Raw genomic sequence first — 18,037 nt, 5'->3', positions numbered from 1 at the left:
AGGACCCAGGTGGAGTGCACGGAGCTACAGGACGCGTGTGGTTTTCCTGCTGCAGCCAGGGGGACAGGAGATCAGTAGGAAGGCAGCCTCCTCGCTGAACTCCTTTCATCTGGCGGCAGTTGGGGAGGGGAGGGGAACGGAACATCTAGTGGAGCAGCCAGGACCTACCATGCTTGAGGAGGGCAGGACTCTATAAATCAGTGCCTTCCGGTTTGGCCTGGCACCTACACTAGTGCTTGTCTGTGTGTGACATACTGTGAGTAATTTATAGGCATAAAATAGTGAATGTAAAAATGAGCACAGTAGCATCAAAATGTTTACTGTAAATATGTAGTGATTTGTTGTCCTTAATGGTGTGTACATCAATGCATGTTTTATGAGTTGATAGACTGGTGGCTCTTCAGGGTTGTAAAAATTATATTTGTGGCCCTCGAGCCAAAAAGGCTGGGAACCGCTGAGCTAGACAGACATAGCAACAAGAACTCAAACTGTCCTTACCAATACGGTGCTGGTGCTACAGCTGGTAATTCCATTTCCCAGAGGATTTCAATATTTCAAAATCTGTTTTTTTCCCAATTTGGAGCAAAAACTAAATATTCTGTAATTCTCCATAAAAGGGAAGGAGCTCTAGCTGTGGGGCAGCCTGCCTGCCCCTCAACTGTAGACCCTGGAAGCCTTGGGGTGCCGGCTCAGAGGCAGGCTTGTAGGAAATCAAGCCTGTTTTGAACCTGGTTGGCAGGCAGAGTTACACCAGGGCTTTGTCAAATCAAACCATCTCCACAGAATGTTTGGCAGATCAGCAATTTTCAACCAAAAATTGTTTTGTTGGAATTTTTCCAACCAGCTTAAGTTGTGGCCCCCAAATCATACTGCACTTTAATGTGAGCGGTCATTATCAACTTTTATATAAGATCCATATTTTAACAATAAAAGCTATTAGACTTTCAGATTCCTTATTTTGTCACCTTTTGGGAACAGACAAATGCTGGGGATGTGCCCTCTGTTGGTGAGTCGATCTGAGATTTCATATTTTTTTTTTAGACAGTTAGTCCAGGTTTAGTTTGGCAGAAGCCCATCAGAGCTAGAATATTGCCATGTTTTATTTTGGGCCCATCTGAATAATGATGGCATTTATTGTTCAATAACTCTGGAGTAAAAGGGCTTGAATGTGGCTCGTGGAATTTAAACCACAACCAACCCAGCTATAATGCTAAAGAAAAAAAGCCTCATCTATGTCAAGAGGACAGTGCATTTTCTACTGGAAGACGTATTTTGCTAAATTGATATAATTCCACTTCCCTGAAATTGCATTAGATCATGGGAGATTTGGGCAAAAAAGGAAGAAGTCACTATTAACCCTCCTCCCCCCATATTTTAAAACATAGGATTAAGTGACCAGCACTCAGGTACTTTCCCCAACCACATAGGACATTCCATTCTCTTCCTGGCTAAAGAAAGATTTTCTCTAATTGGTTATATCATTTCATAAGCTACGGGCCAGATTCAAATAGCTCTCTCAAGTCAATGGGGGTATTTCCATTGATTTCAATGGCCAGATCCTCAAAGGTATTTAGGCACCTGACTCCCATTGAATCTGGCCCAATCTGGTTTTAAATCTCCCCCTGTGAAAAATATTATGTCATCAATAATTCACTGCATTATTTGTTCCAGTGCATACAGTTGCATCAATCACCTTGTATTTCTTCAGCGAATTCCAACCTAAGAATGGCTGGAATAGTTTTTCTTAGACACACATATTCCATCACATGCCCAAGCCAAACAAACCTACTGTGTGTTTCAATTTCCTGCCTGTCCCGGGAAACTGAAAAAAACTGTCAAATGCAAAAGGTGCTAATTGCTCAAATCCCTTTGTAATGATCCATTTAGCCAATGTGCTCATTTTATTCATATTAGCGCTCTGCACACAGTATAACATGAATGCTCAAAATACACTACAGGTTGAGCCAGGACACAAGAGTGACAATTTAAGGAAACAGACCAGCTTTCTATTCCAGTCCACAGCATTGCAAACGTCCACTGCCAAGTCAGTGCTACTAAACTGATGCACTCTTACTGTGTTAAAAACAGCACCGTACAAGGTGAAAGGTTGCTAGGTTGTCAAATGAAATCAGACTAAACAATATGAAAGATGTTTCTCAGCCAAACATTGGTAAACTGAGGTTTCATAACAATTGACACCCTAATCTAAGAGAATATGTAAATTATTAGTCTGTGTCACTAGGAAAAGATACAGAATATTGTCTAAAACCCAGTGAAAAGGTTTTCTACTTTCTCCCAAATTCACATTTCCTCATTTGGCTAGGCAGATAAGCCAAGACATTTTCCTTCGGCAGCAGGCAAAATGCATTTGCATAGCAACACCTGGTTAGAATGGAAGGTCTTTGGGACAGGGACTGCCTTTTTATTTTATATTTGTCTGGCAACCACCAGAATGGGGCCTGGATCTGGAATGGAGCCTCTGGACATCATTGGACTACAAACAACAAATTATTATTCTGTCCAGTTAATCTGAGGCATGGTCAGAATGACTAAAGTAGTTTGTTTACAGTTTATAGTCATAGTCAATGATGCATTAGCCACCATCGATTGCTCATTACTAACAAAAGACTTGAATGAAGGATCTTTCCAGAGGCAGGCAGTGGAGAGTGCGTGTATGGAGAAGGAATGATTTAGGCTGGCAAATCTGCAGGATGAGCCCCTTTTGGTCTCTAAGGATGTAATAAATGAAAATTGCAGAGCCAGATTCTCAGCTGGTGTAAACTGGCATAGCTCTCCTGACTACAATGGAGCTGTGCAGATCTTCCCTGCTGAGGATGTGGGCCCCAGTCGTTAGTGGATCTACTTTCAGCTCTACTGTTGCCCACATTTTTTGAAAGAACACTTTTCAACTCCTGCCAGCACAGGAACTCACGAGACCCTCTTTTTAGTGACCTCCTTGATGCAGTGTGACAGAGCTGTGAGGGTAGAGAGAGATGTGAATAGACATACTGAAGCACAAGCCAAGTTCATCCGATTCAGTTCCCACCCCATCTACACAGGAAATTCTGCACAATTAACTTTGGCTGAGACTTGGGTTGAGATGGGAGCCTGAAATGTGTTTAGGGAGCGCCCCGTGGGAGATAATGGGATGACAAGCCAATTGAAAATGTATAATTAAAGAGAAAATTACCCAGCCTTCTCACTTATTCAAAGACAATGGGCCAAATTCAAGCTGGTTATACACATGGGCCAGTTCCACTGGAAGGCCTGAATTTGACTTCTTCTCCTTGGCCCATACTATACAAACCCATTTTTAAATATATCTCCCCATTGGAAAAATAAAATAAATAGAAAAAAATCAATGTTTTGTTTTTTTTAAAAAACACTATGATGCAACATGGCCCCTTATTTTTATTTAATAAAACCGTTTAAAAATGAGCTTCAACTGTCTTTTCTGACTACAAGAAGCTGCAGCCATAAAAACTAGCCATGTGGAAACTCAAGCCATAACATGTTGCTGCCCATACTGCCTCCTGCCAAGATCCAAGCTCAAATAGAATGTAGTTTATCATTTTATTGTTATAAGTCAAGAAGTGGAAAAGCTGAATGACCTGGAAGAAGCTTTGGAGAGAAATCTGAAAACTTCTGTAGCTACTGAGAAACTTGCACTATTTTCCTTTGATTTAGTCTGAAACAGAAAAGCTTGAAAACTTAAACTCGAAGACAACAAAGTCAAATGCCATTCCTGGAGTTTGAATCTTGTTCTTGAAACTAAACAAAGAACAACAGCCACAGATCTTCTTCAGCCTGATTCTTTTTCTTTTTTTTGTTTTGTTTTTAAAAATAACAAAGAAAAAGCTTTTACCACAAGACACACTGAGATCAAGACTTCGGCCTCTTATCTTACAATCCCTGCCTCTTGTTAGTGAGTTCATCTCTCTGGGAATAGAGCTACAAAAAGCATCCTCTGAAAAGAGAAAGACACTACAAAGGAGCTGGTGTGAAAAGCAATTTTGCAGTCTGTTTCTTTTCAGTGTTGATTCCCCCACAAATCTTTTTAGCTCATGTTTAAAGAGCAAACCCTTCACGGTGAATTATCATCGATGGATTGTTACTGCGCATGAACCATTTGAGCTCTTCGCAGTAGGCACAACAGATGCCAAACACACAAACACAATATTTTACAGCATTCCAAGCATGTTATCAAAAGGACGGATCACTGCGTCCTGTGTTGGAGCTCATAAAGTCACACAGCACCATGCTGCTCTAGCTCAGGTTGCAATGTCACTTATCAAAACACTTTGTTCACGTGAGCCCTTGAAGTCCCAGTCATTGCTACGGCTTTGTGTTGCAATGAAAAGGGGATTAAGGCAGGAGCCATGCCCTAATGGAAGCAGTGAGTCAGAGCAGTCAGCATCGGCACAGAGCACAACCAACAGCAGGTACATTGAGGACCGAGCAGTGGATGGAAGATGAGGCTGTTTAGGAGGGAGAGTTCTTTGTCAGGGACTTAAACTTTTGATGGATCTGGGTCCTTTTTAACCTTAATTCACTTTGGAGCGTGATGGATCATACAGCAGTGGGGAATTAGGCTGGAGATTTCAGCTTAACTTCCAGATACTCTAATGTTGGTTCCTCTTTATAATCCTGCTTCCATGAGCCTCTAGTTTGCCTTTTCCCAACTCCTGTACTATGCATGTTGTTATCAGAATATCCAGGAGCCCTGGTCATGGCCCAGGTGCTAGGTGCTGTACAAAACACAGGGCAAAAAGACAATTCCTGCCCTAAAAGAGTGACAATCTAAGTATGGCAAGTGTCACAAGTTGCTTTTGTGTTTCTTTATACAACTTTGTAATTCCCTGCCTCTCCCCACCACCAGCCCACCCAAAAAATCTAAAAGGCACTTTGCCTAAGCAAGACCACCAAAAATCAAAACACCTTTGTAGCTTCTAGGCTAACCCATTTCAAAGATATTGTAAAGACTGTGGGGAGGGGAGAGTGGGAAGAGGAGGAGGAATAGCAAACTTCCAAAAGTGAACTTCAGGTAAAGAGTCAGGACCCTATTTTGCCTGACTTCCCTGGGGGAATGCAAAGAATCAAACAAACAAACTGTGTCCTGGAATGAAATGAAGTATGTGAAATTTCAGAAAGACTGATTTCTTTTGTGTAGAAGTTTGATAGGGGGCTTGAAACCCCAAAATAATAATAATAGACACCCTCAATCTTCATTACACAGCAGCTACTACCACCCCCCCAATAAATGTCACAACCTTACTCATAGCAAAAGCAGCAGCTTACCAGGTTTAAGGTTATATATGCAACTTTACTTTGTTTTTAAAATGCTAACCCAGCAACTTTAATATTCTATTAATGTTTACTTCCCTTGTTTAGTCAAATTCTGTTAGCATCTCTGATAGTTCTTTGGTATGGAACATTTGTTTCTGCTTGAATCATCTGTGATAAAGGAATTGAGTTGCTTGCATTCACCACATTTAAAACCCCCAGTTGATCAATTTTGTCCTCCCCCTGCAGTTTCAGAGACAGTGAGTTTACATTTTAGGACCATGCAGACTTTGGGGCTACACTGAGAGAAATACCCATTGGGGTTCAGCGTGCTAGAGTATAAACTATCCAAAATATTGAAGATTTGAGAGCAAATTCTGCCCTTGGAATTACTGATTTAAATCAGGAGAAACTCAGCTGAAATCAGTAGAGTTACTACAATACAATATTGGTGCAAGATGAGGTATTTCATGCACAAAGCTTTTTCTTTATGTAACAGAACCCCTGCATTAACAGGAAATTAAATATTCATTGACTAACTGTATTTGGTATGCAACCAAGGGCAAAACCAAAGTGCCTATTGTATGAAAAGCAGGAGGCGAATGCATTCAAAAACCTACAATAGAATACTCTTAAAGGTATCTAAATGGGCTTTTATTTTACAGCTCACTTTGGTTTCAACATTTTCTAAAAGGAGATGAATTGTTATTATTAATACTTATACAATCATATTTTCCCGGCTGTGTTTACAAAGCCTTTTGCAACTGCTGTACTGAAGAGGCTTATTTTTGTTTTCTCCATACATAGCATTATGAGAAAAGTGCTCAAGTTTTCCCAGTGAGAAGATCAAGGCTGAGATGTTTTCAAAGGAGCGTAAGAGATATAGGTGCTCATCTCCCATTGGAAACCCATTAGAGCTGGGCACATAACTTCTTTGGGCACCTTTGTAAATCCCAACCAAAGAAATGAAGTTTGCCTTCATTTTTCAAACTACTTTTTGGAGGCAGAATATTGTATCAAATTGGAGGTTTCATTGGTGTAACACTTTGGGTTTCTGTCAATGTTGCTCTGCTTCTGGGTAAGCGGTTTTCCATTTTGCCATTGGCGATTATCCACCGCTTTCTTCAAGGGTAAGAGTGCCCTGATGGGGTCATTTGCAGGAACTGAACCTGGGACCTCTGGGTCTACAAGAATGAGCCTCTTGAAGTGGTTCAGTTAATAGACCAGGCCCATAAACTTCTATCTATAGCCTATGCACTAGAGAAGGTTACACTAATATGCTAGTTAGTAGGACCTTGCTTGTTCCCAGTAGGACAGACACTATGTTAGTACTGGTCACATTGGCTCCCTTATCCTATCCCCTGGTTTTGTGATCACTGTAACAATGTCCTGCACTGCCCAGTGAATTTTAGATTTGACTAGATCTAGGAGGCAATAAAAACGTTCACCAGGGACTGTGGGAGAAGCACATTCACTTGGCCATTTGAAATCTGATGAGAAAAGAAACAGACGAGAATATCTGGAATCCAGACAGATAAAAGAAATTCATTTGTGGGGACAAATGAAAGTCTCTAACGCATTGGCCCACTGAACACCCACCTAAATATCCAAATTATTGCTACTTGAGCACTAAATTCACTGGCAAAGATACTGTGTTCAAAGGGGAGAGATGGAGGGGGCATAATGAGGGCACTGAGCTTTGAGCTGGTGAGGTGCTCTCTGCCCTAATACCCTCTGCAATCTTCTGCAGTCTCTCCCAAAGCCCTGTTTTCTTCAGTAAGGAGAAGGTGTGCACTGATTTGACAACGCAGCCCAGATATTTTGGAGAATGGGCCGGCACATGGTTTACTCCTTGCATCATGTGTTTTGGTGGGGCCCATACTTACTCCAACCCTAGTTTTAAGCTGTATGGTCTTCTTTAACATCCTGCAGCTACACTAATGAAGTTAGTAACTCAGGATGTGCCGGATGGATCAGGTAACAGAACACTCAGTCCTTCCTCTGCACACCAACAGTTTGAATCTAGTTCCACATACAAGCCACTGAAAGCCACTGTTGGGTGGTCTCTGGGTACTATATTACTGCTTTCAGTTCAACTCCTAGCATCCATGGGTCACAAAAGGTATCTGGGCACCTAGTGGGATTTACAATGGGAGTTGGGTGCCTAACCTGCTTAAGGTTTTTGAAATCCCATTGGGGGTCTAGATGCATCTTTAGGCTCCTACATACCTTTGAAAATCTGGCCGTGTCTGCAGAAATCAAAAGTCCATGGTCATTGTTGGCACCAGTTGGAGTCTCAACAGGGCAGCCAAGAGCAGAACGGGCATGTAGGCAGAACTGCTAAAGGAAAATCCTCCCCAACCAAGAACAGCCTCATCAGAATCTCGGGGAAGGCAGGCCATGGTCTAGGAACAGCTACTGGCTAGCTACAGCAAAAGGAGAAAAGGATGAGCTGACCCAGGGCTGGGATATTCCCAGGTTGCATATTTGCAGGGAGCAGCAGCAGCAGGGGAGATTGTGTCTCAGGCAGACCCCCTACGCTCCTCCTGGGGTGCTGTGTCTCCTCCCCATTTGAGACTTGCAGCTAAATGCCGTAATTTAGCCCTAAGACTAAAACTTTGAGAAAGAAACTTGCTGCTGGAAGAGCTTTTGTTTCCATTGGTGAACCAGCCGATCCTCCCCACCGGTTTCCAGTCATGTGCTGAGCACAGGGAGATACCACAGTTTCTGAAGGGTGAATTGTGAATATGGGGACCAGATCGTCAGCTGATCTAAATGGCTATAGCTCCATTGCCGTCAATGCTGATTAATAGCCACTGGGGATCCGGCCCTTTCCCACTACAAAACGCAGAAGGGTTTAGACCAGTGGTTCTCATCCTGTGGCCCACGGGCTACTTACAGCCCAATCAATACACAGCTATGGCCCATGTGACATCCTCAGGGCCATATAGGTAGTATATCTGTTGTGTGGACACGGCCCACATAACACAGAGAGAGCTGCATATGAGGCCCACGATGGTAAACAGGTTGAGAACCACTGGGTTAGACAATTCTACCACCAGCTAAACTAACAGGGTCCAAATGCCAAGATAGGGTTTTAACAAAACAAAAAATGAAAACCACAACTCGGCCTACACTTGCAGAGTCCGGCTCCTTCCTGGAAAGGGCACAGGGCAGCGTTTCACAGGAATGTAGCTGCCCCATCAAACTGGCTAATACACATCAACACAGACAAAATGACAGCTCACAAAGAAATACTTTCTAGCTACCCACTAAAATAGCTTTGGGAGACCAGGTCCATACATGGAATGAAATGGCTTTCACTACAGTCCTAAGCCAAGCTCTGTTCTGGAATGACATTTTAGGTAATATAAACAGTTTGAGGCAAACACAGAGCAGAGCAGTCCAGGGTTTTATACAATCAGTGGAACAAAAGTGAGATTTATTCAGTGCTGAATTAAGCTCTTTATATTGTTTCTACTTAAAAAGGAAATGTATTGAATGCAACAGTTCTTACAGATTTATCTTTCCTGACAAACACATTCATAACCTATTTTAGAGTCCAAAAACAATGCCAACCCAGTAAAAGCGAACACAACATTTCTGATTGACTCATTAGAAAACATGTAAAAGCTTTCCCTTTCTGTTGTTCAAGCAAATTAGTTGGTGCCATATACCATCCCTAACCCATCCCAATAAACAGTATATAAACAAAAAACAATCAACAAATATACAAAACTCTTACAATACGTGACATTAGATGTGGACAGACACTCTTTGAAATACTTGTTTGTGTCCCTCTGCTTTTAAATCAGAAAGTCAGAATTTGCATTTAAGAATAAGAACCCTTAGCACCCTTTACATGCCCAAAGCATTGTGCAATTTGAAATTAAACCTGACAACATCCCTGTAGGTTACATATAATCATACCGATTTTACAGATAAGGACACAGAAAGAGAGGTTAAGTAAATTATTTGTCCAGAAATTAACAGTATGGCCACAATTTTCAAAAGTACCCTATTGATTTTTGTCATCTCCGTTTCTGGTTGCCTAACTTGGGCTTGATTTTCAGAAGTGCCAAGAGATTACAGCACTAACTGACATCAAAAGTTGCTGTGGGTTCTTAGTCCCTTTGAACAATCTGACCCAGAAATCAAGGCACCAAAGAACCAGTGGAAAAGGTATTCCAAAATCAGTACTAGAACCAGGCTTGGAACACAGGAGTTCCTGACTGCCAATCTAGAACTCATTCCTCTAGTCCAGAACATGAGTAAATTCTCCTTTATCATGGTCATTGGTGCTCCTTTCAGCTAAGGGTTGTAAGGGATAATACAAACATTTACCAAAACAGGTTTCACACCAGCTTTGTGAGGTAGGTAAGATATTTTAGTTCCCATTCTACAGATGGATAAACAGTGGTGTAGTCTGATGGGTGGAATTGGAGAATGAGGGTCAGGTTTCATGAGGAACTCATATTGGTAAGGGACCAGGGATGAATGCAATCCAGGGCTGTTGTTAGAGAAAAAGTAGAATGTCTGCACATAACATTGGCCTCTCAGCCCATATAATGAAGTTGTTTCCTACAGGTCTTCCTGCTTGGTGCATCACTTACTACTAATAAAACATGAGGCAGAGAAATGAAGCAACTTATCCAAGGTAACACAGTAAAACAGCAGAGGTTGACAAGAAGCTAGAACCCTGACTCCAATTGCTGTCTCTAAACATTAGACCCATGTTCTCTCTTTTGCAGCACAAAATTGAGATCATAAGCTGCACATCACATGGAACTAGGGAATATAACATACATCTGATAGGGATCATGTATACATTTTATGCCGATGCTTACACAGTGCAAATGGAGAAATATATTACAAGATTAGTTCACCAATAACCCTTATCTCAGGGATATATCAGAGTAAAAGCATGAACAACAAAATCCACCAATATAAAGCAAGAGGGGAAAAGAGAAAAATCAGAGGATGATTATCTGCTTAGTGGGGGTAGACATGCGGTCAGGAGACATTGAAAGCCTGAGTTTAAAGAGTACCACAGCAGGACATGGTCCTTAAATATCAGTTTGTGTATTACTGCAGAGTAAAAGGCAAAATAACATAACACAAACATATGAAGCCTATGTAACAACATCATGAAATTGAAGGGAGCAGAGAATTACAGGAAGTGAGCAATTTTAATTGGCAATTTGTGGACTAAAGGACAAAACCCAAAATACTGTAGAGGGTAACTTTCATGCAGAACACTTGGAGAGGGAATGAGGAATCATTTCTAAAAGAGTTGACTTGGTGAGCACTTTTTTTTGTTCCATTTTCTATTACTGAAGACACTTAATGGCCAAATTTTTAAAATACTGGCATCTCAACAGGACATTAAATCAGTCCATGATACATGGGCCTGATCCAAAGCCCACTGACGTCAATGGGAATCTTTCAATTTACTTTGATGAACTTTGGATCCAACACTATGCGCCTGTGTGTCTATTTTCTATGACCAAGTGTAATATAAGCATCCCAATGCAGAATTTGGATGTCATTTTTAAGATGCCCACCTTTGAAACCTAAGCCATCTCCCAAGTGTTCAAAAATCATATGACTGGCTTAAAACTCATGAGATTTTTTACAAATAATACCTTTAAAGATGGTTTTATTTGCCTTCTAGATTCTGAGATTTCAGCAGTCACATTTTCAAGTTTTCCTCTGTAACCAGGAGTGCTAGACACTTCCTTTAAAAAAAAAAAAAAAAAACAAGCTGAGATTCACACACAATCACCTGACTCCAGGTGCATGGGCTTTTAGAAAAAGACAAATATTGAAACATTCGCCATGCAATTATGAGTGTTAGCAACACTGTGAGTCCTCCTAAGTGATCACACACATTGCAAGAGCTCCAAAAGATTCCCCGTCCTACCTCAGCCTTTCTTGTCGTGAAATAATAATCCTGCAGTTAGGTCATCATAATGTTGTCATGAAAATAGCTGTGGAGCCTCAAAATTCAAAGTTTTAAATTCCTCTTTGGTCCCTCAGGGAAATCAAAGAGTGGGAGAGGAGACAAGCCATTTAATAGGGGTTCTAGGTACCTAGTAAATAATTTTAAATATCTGAATAACATTCTGAAATTAGTAATTCACAAAAAAGCAAATGGGTTTACTTTTCACTCTGATAAATTGGGTCAAAGCCATGCAATTCAGATCTGAATTTCCAAACTCCATAAATCTAACTTCAGGATGCTCTGATCCAGGCATATGGTTCAGCCCATGGGAGTGGTAGGCAAACCTCAGAGCCAGATACTGAAACCACCCACAAAGCTTGATCCAGGGATTTTGAGATCAGTGAACCTCTGGGATTTTCCCGATACGAAAACAGCAGAATTGGAGGGTGCTTTTTTGTACTGCCATATAGCACTTCATTGCTCACTTTCACCCTACCCAGATGGAAGGAGAAAGATGACAAAGGATGAGGCCCAAGGTGAGACAGGATTTATGACAATTTTTTTTAAATGATGTCCTGTACAGCGAACAACCCATTCCATTTCATTTCTAACATGGACACTGAAGAGGCAGGAAGAGAGATTCAAGTAGAAAGGCATAAGTGTAAGGGCCACTGTGATCGTCTAGCTACGACTACCTCAATTGCATATATCAGTTGCTACACTGGGTTATGTAATCTGGGAACTTAAACACCACATTGCATCTCTGGTGAAAGGTGATGTGAACATTACAGCGCTGTATTACCAATCCTTAATTACAGATTCAGCAGCAGCACGACCAAGAGGAAGCTGTTGCAACTGCATCTCCCATAACCACATTCCATGCAACCCTTTCACAGTAGCTCCATGTTGCCTTATCTGAACTTACCCCTGAACAACCGTCCAAGTATCAGAACATGGGCCATCTGCTGAATTCTGAGCACCGAAATTGCTCAGGAAAATCTGATTTAGGGTATCTTCCACTGAGACATCTCAAAACAGGATTTAAAAACAGCTGGAGGTGTTTCAAGCTCTCCTTGAGAGGCAATGGGTAGCTGTTTCGTTCCCAGGGGAAACCACAGTAATGATCATTTCAATTGGAAATACAGCTCGATTATGAGCTTCATGATAACGGGGACAACTAATCTGCACGGGCACACAAACACACACAAAGGAAACTGGACAAGCTCTTACTGGGAAGGAAAGTGTATCCTTTTAAGAACAGGGCATGATGGAATTCCTATCCAAGGTATAAGAACAGGGTATGATGGAAACCTGTCCAAGGTATAAAGCAGAGTTTCACCAGCAATGACCAAGGGAGCATTTGCATGCGCTACAGCAACCGTGTAGTGAGGGGAACCAAGCTTGGATGTATTGTCTGTGCACGTATTTTCCTTTTGTATTTATATTGTATGTTTTGGTTATAAATAATTAGTTGGGACTGGATTTTCTGCATCTCTGTACAGAGCCAAAAAATAGTGTGTAGAGAATAGGGCACACTGGTGCAGTGACCCTATCTAACATGCACTGAATATATAGATGACAGCACTGTAATAAATCCATCACCATCTAGGACTTCACTAATGTCACTATGCGGTACTCTGGCCACTTGGAATTTCTCTGCAACAGTGAGGCAAAAAGCAGATTCTCTTCCTCCAAAAGCACAGATACTTACCATTTGAGTTAAGGGAGACTCTCCAATAGCTATTGGCAGTATAGAGCCTCTGACACACAGCTGAGCAGCTCTGAGTCTGTCCCTTAGAATATGATACACATACACCCCCAGCCAGTTCATTACAATATTTAAACAAACCCCTGAAATTCCCAGTACTAGTGGCCACAGATCCACACATCCAGGGGCGTGCACAAGGGGGGGCAAGCAGGGGCACAGGTCCCCCACAGCAATCGTCAGGGGCACAGAACTCCTTTGGCCCTGGGGGCTGAGGGGAGAGGGAGCGCCAGCAAGAGCCAGGGAAATAGTGAGCTCCTCCCGGAGGCGGGTCGGGGCAAAGAACAAGCTCCTCCTGGGGCCGGGTACAGGGGTAGCACAGAATATGCCTCTCCAAAAGGAGCCAAATTTAAATTCCTCCGCACACAACTGCACACGTCACATAATATGAGAGGGATATTTTGGCACTATAGTATTCCCAACCCAGCCCCTAGAAATCATAGAATCATAGAAGATTAGGGTTGGAAGGGACCTCAGGGAGTCATCTAGTCCAAACCCTGCTCAAAGCAGGACTAACCTCAGCTAAATCATCCCAGCCAGGGCTTTGTCAAGCCACAGCTTAAAAACCTCTAAGGATGGAGATTCCACCACCTCCCTAGATAACCCATTCCAGTGCTTCACCATTCTCCTAGTGAAAAAGAATTTCCTAATATCCAACCTAGACCTCCCCCACTGCAACTTGAGACCATTCCTCCTAGTTCTGTCATCTGCCATCACTGAGACCAGCCTAGCTCCATCCACCCTGGAACCCTCTTTCAGGTAGTTAAAGGCAGCTATCAAATCCCCCCTCATTCTTCTCTTCTGTAGACTAAATAAGCCCAGTTCCCTCAGCTTCTCCTCATAAGTCACGTGCTCCAGCCACCTAATCATTTTTGTTGCCCTCCACTGGATTCTCTTCAATTTGTCCACATCCTTCCTGTAGTGGGGGGCCCAAAGCTGGACACGATACTCTAGATGTGGCCTCACCAGTGCTGGATAGAGGGAATAATCACTTCCCTTGAGCTGCTGCCAATGTTCTTACTAAAACTCATAAGGAACTGATATCATAAGCTTTCCAAAGAAAGGACTTCAGATAAATTTGCATACACTTAAGAAAAATCATCTCAGCTGTTTTAAACAAATGACTTAAAATTAGAGGCCTAACTTTAGTCAACCAAGTTTGAAAATGTTGTCCTAGAGGTTTACCCATCATCATATTAATGAGATGACCAGAGGGCTGGAACAATTTGTATAGTGGGATGCTGAGAGCCTTTGAACCAAACTGTAAACCCTGTATATAATGGAACCTACCTCAAGCCAGGAGGAGCGGTTGCACCCTCCCTCCCCCTACCCAGTACCAGCACCTCTGGAGATGAATAGAAGCTAGTAACATAAAAGCAGAAGTCTAGGCCTAGTCTACAGTGGCGGTGAAATTTGGCAGCAGATGACAGGAGTTATGCAAGCTATGCGACTTCTGTTTAGCGCTCCGTGTCCACTGCACTGTGCCGACAGGAAAAGCGTACCCGTGGACGCAGTGCTATGCTTTTTGGGGAGGTGGTTTTATTAGATCGACTTCCGGATCGACTGAGTGGGTCTTCACTGCCACTCAAACGAACCAGATAAACTGATCTGATGGCAGCAAATTCACCGCCGTCAGTGTAGACATAGCCTCTAGAGCATGTTTAATGTTTGGCACTTAAAGAAGGGGTAAGAGTCAATGACCTGTCTTGTTTCCTAACAAATGAGAACAAGTCTGTTTTGTATTGCCATTTAGACTCAGTCCAGTTCCCTCCCGCTCCCACCCACCCCAGGCTTGTGATGCACACACACTGGACCGTTAGCAAAGCCAGCTTTATCAAGCAAGCCAGCATGGCATGGCTATGGCCTGATTTTAAAACAAAAATAATAGCGCCATTCCCTGAAAACAGAACAACAGCTACTCCCGAAGCCCCAGAAAATGGAGAGAGGCCCTTAAGTAATCCCTTTTCAATGGAGCAAAGCCTGCAAACAGAACACTTTGGTTGCAGAGTCGAGACACAGTCTGAGCACAGACTTTCATTGGTAGAATGCAATGGATGCTTTGTTTGTTTTTGCAACCCAATGATATAAAAAGATTTTTTTCCATCACCCTCTGTTGACGTTCAGCGACATACGCAATATCGCTTATCACCCTCCTATACCTAGTACTGACTTCTTATTTGAAAAAATAAATACTGAAAAGGTGACCTTGAAATGTGCTGTGCCCTTTTTTGGCTTCAGATGACCTGAAAGGCTTTTAAACAAAATACAAAAGGTGTGTGAGGTTCTCGCCTGCATGTCCTTTATCTTTAAAATATCACTACTGTCCAGTCTGGGCTTCCTTCCTTTGGGTGGCTGGGTTGTAGCTTGTGGGCTCAGCCCTTTATACATAGAATGGGTGGTTGAATTTTAAACAAACAACAGCTTTGCTCCCAACCTGACTCAGGTATTTGAGTTAAAGAGCTGCTTGTTGTTATTTGGGTGTGGAGGGGATTGTGTGGGTGGGGCTTTTGGGGGGAGGGGTTGTTTGTTTGGGGGGGGTTGTTTGCTTGGAGGTGGTTATTTGTTTGTTTGGGGTTTTTTTTGTTTGGGGTAGGGGGTGTTTATTTGTTTGGTTTGGGCTGTGTTTTTAGAGTCCTTTCAACAATCTGAATAAAAACTTCATTGCTTCCTCTCCCAGTTAATCTGCTTTCACTTGCTTTATAGCCCTGAGATAATTCTGTCTAATCCACAGTCATCCACAGAGAATAAACAGGAGAAAAGACGCATGTTTCTAATGTGGAAAAACAAATGTCAGGAAAAAGCTTGGAGTGGGGGATCTTTCAAGTAGTAAAAACAGACGCACACAAGAAGAAGAGCACAACCCCATTTTTTGTCTTTTTTCAGAGCACTTCCCCTCCAAAGGACAAGAAACCAAATCACCCACTTAGTTAAATTCGTTTGGATGGGGAAAGAAAGAATACACATTCTGAATGTCTGTGATGGTGGCAACCTGGAACCTCTCGTGGAAAGTTACCAGCTCTGCATTTGGATTGTAAATGATATTCAGAGGCTCAAAAATTAAGTTTTGCAATCAAAAATTAAATTACAGACAGTGATTATCATAAGACTTGCATAATAAATCACAGGTTTTAATCAATAGAAATTTAATTTTCAAACCTAGACCTGCTTCCTGGTATGCAGGAAGGAAAGAGGCAGTGATAGTTTCTGTTTGGGACTCAGACAGAAGGGAATTTGTGTGCTGAAACCACTGCCTACCAAGCTGACCAATATTTTCTGTTTCTTTGTGCTCACTAGCTGGCTGTTCACTTGCTTCACACTTAGACTCTGACCCCTTTGAGGCAGGGACCATCTGTGTTGGACAGCGCCTTGCACTGTGGGATCCTGAGCCATGACAGGAGCTCTGAGGTGCTACGGTAACACAAACAACAATAAATGCTAATCAGTAATAAGACGAATAATGCAGACACTGTGGAATAGGCTCAGATATGCAATCCCTCCCCTCCCCCCCGGGGTGTGAGTACAAGGGGCAGCTGAGAGAAGTGACAGGATGGGGGAAACAGGCCTGAGCCCAGAGCCACTGTGCATCCCCGTCACTGCAAATATGCTCCTGCTCCCACAGTTACAGGAACATAGGGGGCTCCTTCTGCCAAGCAGAGGAAACAGAGGAAAAAGAATGAGGGGAGATGGCAGCTATTAGGTGATGGCATGGTGCAAGGGGACTGTGGGGAGTGGTGCAATTTGAGTTGACTTTGGAGAATTGACCGGCCTGTTGATTTTAGTGCATATTCTTTTTAAATGGCAAGAGTGCCCAGAATAGTAGCTGGTGCATTTTTATTTACACTCTGTTCACAGCAAAACCAGAACATGTGCAACTGGACCTAGATCTGGGTTAAGGGTTCGAACACCCAAAAATATCTGTTTGGATGCAGGGTTTGGGTTCAGTCCCCATCTCTAACCATGAACATTGCCCACTGAACACAACACGGCAATTCAGTATGGGAACGGCTAGCGTTACAACACACAGCATGCCTCCGACATAGTTTATAGTGAGCCACAAACCTCAATGTGGAATTACAACTTTTCATATAAAGATATGGTCCCCAACTGCTGAAGGACTATAAAAGTGTTTCTCTCAACCTTTTATGGAGGGGAAGAAGATATTCTGAGAAGTGAAGGATGATATATTCAGCATCTCCAAATCCTCCAACTAGCAGGTTCCCTGATCTCTGCCCACCACCTCAGAACAGAGGCAGTACAAAAGAAAACGGAGAAAACTTCAGTATTTAAGTGATGGAGTGATCTTAATTGCCATAATCTTCCATTCAAGTTTTCCCCAGCCATGATTTTTCCAGAGGGATATCTCATACATTCATGGCATTTTCCATCCATCAGGATCTCAAAGTACTTCACAGACCACATGCAGCATAGGAATCGCTTTATCCATTGCAGCCACCTCTGGGGTGGATCGCAAGAGCTGTTTAACAGTGTGCCGCAACATCACACGAAAGGCAGGGGATTGTACTGTGCCCAATCAAAACTGGAGGGGGAAAGCCAGAGCCCCAAGATGGCACTGAACCAAGACACCAGGAGTAGTGCCCCTACCCTGGTGCAAAGCATAGTGGGCTTTTGAATAGGCACATGTGGTCAGGAGCTCATCACCTTGAGAGCAAGTGGCCGCTCACACCATGCAGTGGTATTGCTTCAGTACTGATTCAGAGGAAAGAGTGCCCCCTACTGAATCACCAACACCACTTCCTCCAGCACCTGTATTCTGGCTTGCCTAGAAACACAAGAGAGACACATATCAACTGAACAGATCACAACATCCACGGTGCTATTTTTAGTATGCTATCTCGAGTGGAGCCGGCATGAGCCTATCAGCCCCGGGCTAGGAGGCTCGAGGGCATACCCCTAGTGGCCTGTCTACATAGTGGCTTTAAAGAAGAAGTATAAATTTTTTTTGATTAGCAGGAAACAATGATCATTCAGCAACTCGCCCTGTGCGTTCAATATAGTGCCTGCACTGGGAGGTCTACTCTGGAAGC

General features: G+C 42.7%; 1 protein-coding gene across 3 annotated transcripts in view; it reads right to left on the bottom strand.

The window, feature by feature from the left end:
- The window catches only part of SORBS1 (sorbin and SH3 domain containing 1), a 225,097-nt gene that overhangs the window by 196,419 nt on the left and 10,641 nt on the right, over positions 1–18,037 (bottom strand). The window contains exon 1 of one of the 3 annotated variants that reach the window (XM_067538176.1): positions 10,929–10,965. The exons of the other annotated variants lie outside the window; for them this stretch is intronic. The gene's annotated coding sequence lies outside the window, so the exon portion shown is untranslated. Of the gene's footprint in view, positions 1–10,928; positions 10,966–18,037 lie in introns of those variants that run through there. 3 annotated transcript variants of the gene reach the window in all.

Source organism: Emydura macquarii, unplaced genomic scaffold (assembly GCF_026122565.2).
Source record: "Emydura macquarii macquarii isolate MOO-44397 ecotype Brisbane River unplaced genomic scaffold, CSIRO-AGI_Emac_v2 contig_67, whole genome shotgun sequence".
Lineage (NCBI taxonomy): Eukaryota > Metazoa > Chordata > Testudines > Chelidae > Emydura > Emydura macquarii.
The sequence above is the reverse complement of the archived record's forward strand: the minus strand, read 5'-3'. Positions and strand labels throughout refer to the sequence as shown.